Source organism: Arachis hypogaea, chromosome 12, assembly GCF_003086295.3.
Source record: "Arachis hypogaea cultivar Tifrunner chromosome 12, arahy.Tifrunner.gnm2.J5K5, whole genome shotgun sequence".
Classification (NCBI taxonomy): Eukaryota; Viridiplantae; Streptophyta; class Magnoliopsida; order Fabales; family Fabaceae; genus Arachis; species Arachis hypogaea.
The window spans coordinates 72,145,110-72,153,997 of record NC_092047.1 but is presented as its reverse complement, the minus strand read 5'-3'; the positions used below and the strand labels follow the sequence as shown (position 1 = coordinate 72,153,997).

Below are 8,888 nucleotides of genomic sequence, written 5' to 3'. Positions count from 1 at the left end.
TAATTTTCAGCAATTTAGCTTCTGCTCTTTAATTCATGCAATTTAAGATTCCGCCATTTAAATTCCTTGTCATTTCAATTTCTTGTCATTTACGTTTCCCGCCAATTTTACATTCCGCAATTCTCATCTAAATCTTGATTCCGCTCAACTAGAACACACTTCTAATCCGAATTGCTCACTCAACCAATCCTTGTGGGATTCGACCTCACTCTATTGTGAGTTTTTACTTGACGATAACCGGTGCACTTGCCGGAAGGAATTTTGCCGATCGTGCAATTTCCTAAATCGTGGCATAACAAGTTTATGCAACATCAAGTTTATGGCACCGTTGCCGGGGATTGGTTTTCGATTGACAATTCTCAAATTGGAAGTTAACTAGATTGAGCATTTTTTTTTGTTTTGATTAATTCAGTACAAGCTACTTGTTGAATTTTACTTTCTGCACTCTGTTACATGCTTTCTTTCTTTATGCCTTTAAATTCAAGCAACTAACTCACTGACTCACTAACTGTTTGAATTAATTCCTCAACTGCTCTAACCATACTCTTCTGTTAACCAAGAGTATTTCACTTGTTTGTTGCCTGTGCTGTGTTCTTGTATGACAGGTAGGAGAGGAGAGACATCAACTCCTCCATATACCGAACCAGAGAGGACCCTTCATAGACTTAGAAGGGAAGCAAGAGGGAAGAGAGTACTGGGAGAAGAAGAATCTGAAGGAGATTCTGAGGACAATTTTGAGGAAGCTTTAGATCTCAACATGGATAGAGAAGTACACAACCAAGAGAGAGCTGATGGAAACAATGCCATTCCTGAGAGGAGGGTTCTTAGTTCATACATAAACCCAACCTCTGGGAATTGTGGTAGCAGCATTCAGAAACCACCCATTCAGGCCAACAATTTTGAACTCAAACCACAGCTAATATCACTTGTGGAGAATCATTGTTCATTTGGTGGGAGTGCTAATGAAGATCCAAACCAATATCTCACAAAATTCCTGAGAATTTGCGACACTGTGAAGTCCAATGGAGTCCAGGAAGATGCCTATAAACTGCTTTTGTTCCCATTTTCACTTAGGGACAAGGCAGCTAAGTGGCTGGAATCATTCCCAAGGGGGAGCCTAACAACATGGGATGAGGTGGAAAGCAAGTTTCTGGCACGTTTCTACCCCCCACAAAAGGTCAATAGGCTCCAATCTGAGGTTCAGACTTTTAGACAACAAGATGGTGAAACTCTCTACGAGGCATGGGAGAGGTTCAAGGATTTGACAAGGAAATGCCCACCAGACATGTTCCATGACTGGGTGCAATTGCATATTTTCTATGATGGACTTTCTTATGAATCAAGGAAGGCGGTAGACCATTCATCGGGAGGTTCATTGAACAGGAAAAAGACTGTGGAAGAAGCCATTGAAGTGATTGAGACAGTGGCTGAGAATGAGTACTACTATGCTTCAGAGAGACACAACACTAAGGGAGTCATGGAGCTGAACCATGTTGATACAATTTTAGCCCAAAACAAGGTGTTTGCCAAGCAACTAGCAGAGCTTACCAGGTAATTAGAAACAAAGCAAGTGGCTGCAATACACACACAAGATCAAGAGGAAGTAAGCATTGAAGGAGGTGATTGGGAAGAGGCCAACTATGTGGGAAACCAACAAAGGCAATCATATGATCCACATTCCAACACTTACAACCCAGGATGGAAAAACCACCCAAACTTTGGGTGGGGGAACCAACAAACCCAACCACAAAACCACAAACCTTACAACCACAACCAACATAACAATTCCACATACCAAAATTCCAACCAAAGATCATACCAAGCCACACAAAACACTTACTCACAACCATCATATCAAGGCCAAAATAATCAACCTACCCAACCTAATCCGAACCAACAATTTCAAGATCAATTAAACCGGATAGAAGGAATGCTGGCACACATGGGTCAGGACATAATTGAGTTGAAAAACTTCAGGGATGATGTGAGATCTACCTTAAGAACCCATGGTGAAAAACTCAAGAGGATGGAGTCTCAAGTAGGAGAGCTATCTCAACAGGCCCCCAAATCAACTGCAGTGTTCCCTAGTGACACAGAAAAGAATCCTAAGGGGGAACAAAAGAGAGTGAGATGGGAAGAATGCAAGGCCATCACCATATTGAAGGAAGTCTCAGAAGAAGAAGGAATCAGACCCTCAGAACAGGAGCCAGTAATCTTGAAGGAAGGTGTGGAAGAAGCTAAGCAGGAAAGTGAAACTGAGCAAGCCAAGGAAATGCAAAAAGGCATGCTGGAAACATACCAACCAAAAGCACCATTTCCTCAGAGGTTAGGAGGAGGTGAAAAAGGGAAAACCTATTCAAGGTTTTTAGAGACATTTAAGTCTCTCCATATCAATATTCCCTTTCTTGAGATTCTCCAGCAGATGCCTACACATATCAAGTATTTAAAGGAATTGCTGAGCAAGAAAAGAGCTTTGAAGGGAGGACAAACTGTAATAATGAACAAAGAATGCAGTGCCCTCATCAAGAAGGATATAATCTCTAAGAAAACAGACCCAGGAAGTTTTCATATCCCCTGCATCATAGGGGAAACAAAAATTGACAGAGGATTCTGTGATCTAGGAGCTAGCATAAATGTGATGCCTCTGACTCTTATGAAGAGGCTACAACTGAATGAGGTGAGATCCACTGATGTAATCATACAACTGGCTGACAAAACTCAGAAGCAAGCTGAAGGGGTAGTTGAGAATGTGCTGGTGAAAGTGGGAAATTATTTCTTCCCCACAGATTTTGTCATTTTGGACATGGAGGAAAACTACCTACACCCCATCATTCTGGGAAGGCCATTTCTAGCCACTGCCAGAGCACTCATAGATGTAGAACAAGGAGAGCTAATTTTGAGAATACATGATGAACAGCTCATTTTCAATGTTTTCAAACCTGCATCTGAGCCTGAACCAGAACATGAAAAGGCTAAGGATGATAGTAGCCATCTGTGTTTGGAGGAAAGCAATCCAGCAGCTGAAATTCTGAAACAGTCCTTGGAAGGCAAACAAGAATTGCAAGAGTTAAAGCCACAAGAATCAATAGAAGCAGATCAGAAGGATCCTCCTGACATAAGGGTCAATGAAGAAATCATCAAGAGAAAGGGAAGAATTGTAAAGAAATTGCCAAGAGGGTGGAGAAACAAGAAAATTCCCACTGAAGGTTTCTCTCCGGGAGATAAAGTGATATCAAGTCATTATCTGCCAATCCCACCTGGCCTCAAAACCATTCCTTCCCAGCTCCCTCAAGTGTTCACAATCAGGAAAGTTCTTTCTATGGAACATTTAGAAGTCATGAAGGAATCAAATGGGGACGTTTTCATAATGAGAGGAGAAGGCATCAAGCACTACAATCCACCCTAACAAGGGACAACCGTCAAGCTAGTGACGTTAAAGAAGCGCTTGTTGGGAGGCAACCCAACCTGAGGTAATACCCCTTTGCTGTTTCTTTTATTTGTTTCAATAAAAAGGGTGAAGTAGTTTATGTGCATTGCAAAGAATTAAGTTTGGTGTTTCACACCAAACAATGAATTCGTGGATCAATAATTCAAAGGGGAATGTGTGACTCTAAGTTTGGTGTTCCACCATAAAGATCAACTGAACACAACAACCTTTGAATTACATGAAAGGAACAACCATTCTAAGCAATCACAGAAATGCTTAAAATCCTTAGCAGCAACTTCATTCCAAGGAGAACTCAAGGATTCAAAGAACAGAGAAGTAAGTAGGAGACTAAGTTTGGTGTTCACACACCAACTTAAGACTCAGACACTTGCCCATACATAGTTGAGCTAACCACTCAAGTGCTTGAGAAGCAAGCAACTTCATCACTCTTTGCAGGAAAGGAAACAAGGATCTTAGAAAGAACATGAAGCAACAACTAGGAGAAGAAGGAGAAATCAAATTGTTTCATGGCAACAAAGAGAAAACAAGAAATTTCACAAGGTGGTGTTGTTCCTTGACAATTCTTTAAAAAGGGCAAACAAAAGCATGCTTGTTCTGGTTTAAACTGTAATTGTTGAATCTTTCTAGAATGTGAAGTCACTAGTATGTTTGTCTGTTTATTGCTTTGAATAAAGTGAATGCTTAGATGTTTGGATATAACTTCACCTTCTTAAACAAATGCTTGCCATGCTTGTTCTGTTTCCAAAAATAAAAGAAAAGTTTGAACAAAAGTAACTTGGCTCAATTAGTGACAAATCAAGTAGAATTGAGTGGTGGTATGCATGCTTGATTGTTTAGTCAGATCACTGGAAATAGAGTGTAGAATTATCATTTTTTGTGTAGAAATTGAAAACTGTATATGGATCTTGATGAATAAATGTCTTTGGCCATGAAAAAGAAAGAAAAAGAAGAAGAAAAAGCCACTGAAAAAGGGCAACCAAAAAGCAAAAAAAATTGAGAAAATAAGCTAGGCACCAATGGTTTGAACTTCTGAGACAAATGCCTGTGGTGTTTATGTATTAAGGATATGCTTGGATGAATAGGTTCTGAGGAGTGTTTCAACACTTGGTAACTTGGGTTAACTAACCTGGGATTATCAACTAAAAGTCCATTATCAAGAGCAACCTAAATACAAAACATTTAGTCACACAAAGAGGTGCTGGACACCAATGTCTCAAGAAGAAATGTGAACTAAAATGCCTGCAGTGGATATGTGTAGTGCACTGATAAGAAAAAGAAAATGCCAAAGGCGTGTGCAACACATGACACTAAGCAAACAAGGAGCAAAGGAGCTCAAAGAAAAAGAAAAGAAAAACAAAGAAGAGAAAAGTGCCAAGGACATAAGAATAACAAGAGGCCATAGCAGTGTTTGATAAATGCAATGAAAAAGTGATAATCTTACCTGATAAGAATGAAAAAGTGATGCTGCAACTTTCTGCATAAAACCCTTCTGATGAACTTCAAGTGTTTACTAATATAGCCAATGTCATTACTTTCTGTTTCATACTTTCTTCTCAAATAACTCAGGACTTGCTTAGGGACAAGCAAGTATTAAGTTTGGTGTTGTGATGCCAAGGCATCTTGGGCTAGTTTCACTAGCATTTTTCTGTTAGTTTTAGTTGTTTTATGCATTTTCTTGAGCTTAAAGTAACCAAGAATGGTTAAATGAATAACAAAGCAATGAACCATCCAAACAGTATGATTTTGATGCAAATTCCATGAGTTTTTAGTTATATTACTTGAATGCTATGAATGGAAGATTTCTCATGAAATTTTGCAAGACTTTGATGTAATTGTTTGGATGATTTCAGGGAAGAAGAGGCTAGGCAAGGAAGCAACAAAATCAATAAAGGAAGCTTGAATATCACATGTGGAGTTTAAGTTCCAGTTTAAGCTTAAACTGAAACTTAAACTACCAAGCCATATAATGCTGGAAATGGCGTTTAAGTTCCAGTTTAAGCCTAAACTGGAGCTTAAACGCCAGAATCATGAAGGCTAAGAAATGCTGGAATTGAAGTTTAACCTCCAGTTTAACCTTAAACTGGAGGTTAAACGCCAGAAGTGAGAATTTCACCAAGAGAGCATTTCCACGTTTAACCTCCAGTTTAACCTTAAACTGGAGGTTAAACGCCAGAAATGGGAAATGCACCAGGGAGCCATTTCCACGTTTAAGCTCCAGTTTAACCTTAAACTGGAGCTTAAACGTGTTCGACCAAATTTTCTCCTCCAGGGCTACCTTTCTCAGCTTCCACGTTTAAGCTCCAGTTTAACCTTAAACTGGAGCTTAAACGTGTTCGACCTCCCAGATGGCTTTCTCTATTTCCACGTTTAAGCTCCAGTTTAACCTTAAACTGGAGCTTAAACGTGTTCGACCTCCAGGGCTGCCTTTCCTATCTCCACGTTTAAGCTTCAGTTTAACCTTAAACTGAAGCTTAAACGTGTTCGACTAAGTTACCCTCCAGGGCTGCCTTCTTCCATTTCCACGTTTAAGCTTCAGTTTAACCTTAAACTGAAGCTTAAACGTGCTTCTACAAAAGGCTTCACTGGAAGTGTCTGGCGTTTAAGCTGCAGTTTAAGCTTAAACTGCAACTTAAACGCCACTCTTGGAAAAGGTTTCTGGGCCAAAAATATTGCGGTTTAAGTTAGTATTTGAGCACAAACATTAACTTAAACTTACTCTGGTATGAAACCCAATTGAATATCATGGTTTATGGGATTGGGCCTGAAGGATTGATGAGTCTGAAATTTCAATTTATTGAGTCATGTGTCATTATTTGATTATCACTAAGTTGGCTCAATGAATGTTACAGAATTTGGATCAGCAGCCTCATCAAGATTATGGATCATAAACCCAAGGCAAAAGGAAAGCAGGGAGAGGCCTCAAAGCCCAAGAAACACAACAGAAGCTCAATATAGAAAGTGTATAAATAGGATAGAATTGAAGTTAGTAAGGACTTTTACCTTTTCATTTTGCTAGTTTTCATATCTTTGTAATTGAATTCAGAGCTATGACTCACTAAACCCCCTTTCATTGGGTTAGGGAGCTCTATTGTAATTCAATGAATCAATAATAGTTTATCTTCTTCTTCAATCTTTTCTCTTGAATTTTGTTAGAAAGCTTCTCGATCTAATTCCATTGGGTAGTTGTCTTGGGAAAGAAACTACCCATAATTGGAATCCTTCGGAACCTTGGGAAAGGAATGGAGGATTCATGCTAGAGAAGCTTTCTCACAGTGAATTGGATTGGGGTTTGGATGGATATTGTGACATGTAATCCTACCAAATTGTGGTTCATGAAACTGTGTGGTATAATCAGTGATCGAGCATCATCTCTTCTTATGAACATTTAAACCAAGGGATTGGGAATTTGTTTGTTTTTAGAGAGAATTGGTGAGCCAAGGGATTGGGATCCAATCATATAAGATTGCCAAGCAAAATTCAATGAACGCATTGGTTGAGGAAGAGATAAACATGTTTTGATTCGGAGATCTCAATATCTCCTATAACCCAATGAATTCCCCATTTCTGATTTCCACTTTCTTTTTACATTCTGCAACTCAATTCATGCAATCACCCCCACTCCCTTTTAATTTTCAGCAATTTAGCTTCTGCTCTTTAATTCATGCAATTTAAGATTCCGCCATTTAAATTCCTTGTCATTTCAATTTCTTGTCATTTACGTTTCCCGCCAATTTTACATTCCGCAATTCTCATCTAAATCTTAATTCCGCTCAACTAGAACACACTTCTAATCCGAATTGCTCACTCAACCAATCCTTGTGGGATTCGACCTCACTCTATTGTGAGTTTTTACTTGACGATAACCGGTGCACTTGCCGGAAGGAATTTTGCCAATCGTGCAATTTCCTAAATCGTGGCATAACAAGTTTATGCAACATCAGAGGCTTTGTGGCATTAAGCGTAAGAGAAGGATGTTTAGTGGTTAGAGTTGCAAATCAAGACTCATAAAGGTTGATACTTCAAGAGCTAGATGCAAGGGTGGAACTAGTGAACATTTGGTTAGATCTAAGAGAAGAGTTTGGTATTGCATTGAGAATTCGGATTGCTTGCCACCCGGTTGGAACAATGATGATCCACTTAGGGATGGGTGTATAAACAAGATTTGGGATCCTGGCATACAAGAGGATCAATTTTGGAGCTCAGAGCTTGTGAAGAACTCCATCAAAGCTTGGAGAATTTACTTGGTATTTTTTTTTGAACAAGAGAGCTCAACACAGAATAGTAGAGCGACAGGCAACCAACATGTAGCCATGATCATAACGGAAATTAAAACAAAGAACTAAACTATCCCTGATGTCATCTCAGGCATTGCCATCAACAACAAAAGGGATCCAAACTACTCCACTCTCTATAACTTGTCAAGGATCTTTGAAACACCTCTTCTGGACCACCATCTTTGGAATTAAAGATCCGCCTGTTCCTCTCTATCCAGACATTCCAAATAACCGCAAAAAAGCATATCATCCACTTGTTTCGCTCCTCCTTCCTGTTTACCACGCCTGTCCAACTCTCAAAATGTTCTTTTAATTAGCCCGGAATAGACCACGCTCTCCCGAAATCAGAAAGGCATCGACACCACACCTGCCAAGTAAACTCACAACCCAGAAACAAGTGGTGAATATATTCAACATCTCTTTTACATAACACACGTAGTTGTCCCCATGACTAATTATTCCAAATCTAAATAGTCTTTCTTTATTATTTACTCTTCCTATCAGAACAAACCAAATAAATAACTCCACTCGTGGTGGCACCAAACCTTTCCAGATGGTTCTGGTGAAGCTGTAGCTGGTAATATCCTCCGGGAGAGTATCTGACTGTACCACCTGCACAAAAGAGTTAGTTGAATAAATTCCTTCCTTGTCAAACTTCCAAAGGATTCTGTCTTGCTTATCACAAGCTAGCTTAACAGGCCTTAAAGACTCATGCAAAATATCCACTAATTCCAACTCCCACTGATATAAGACTCGCCTCCACTAGAAGTTCCAAATCCACTCTAGCCCATCCCAAAACCCACAATCCCCTATGACAGATCCTTTCTGGTTTGAAACAGAGAATTTACTTGGTATTGATAGAGCTTATTGGAAATCCAAGCGTTGGTGGTAGTTTCAAGATGAGTTCAAGCACAAGCCATCATGACAAGGTGCTCACCAAATGTCCAACTTAAGGACAATAACTAAAAGTACTAGGTGGGAGACAACCCACCATGGTATGATCCTCCTTTTTATTAGTTTTAATTTATTTCTGTTAGTCTTAATTTCCAGTTCTGCATATTTACTCTTATTTTGCAAAAAAAAAAAAGGGATCGACGCGCAAGTGTCTACGACGCGCACGCGTCGTATGTGTATGCACAAATGAATAGAGAGTTGCGCGAGAGCCG

General features: G+C 39.5%; 1 non-coding gene across 1 annotated transcript; it reads right to left on the bottom strand.

Moving 5' to 3' along the window:
• Positions 1-1,183: 1,183 nt before the first annotated feature.
• On the bottom strand, positions 1,184-1,287 carry LOC112730779 (small nucleolar RNA R71). Its single transcript, XR_003166589.1, has one exon. It is a non-coding gene; the product is annotated as a small nucleolar RNA R71 (small nucleolar RNA).
• Positions 1,288-8,888: the final 7,601 nt, after the last annotated feature.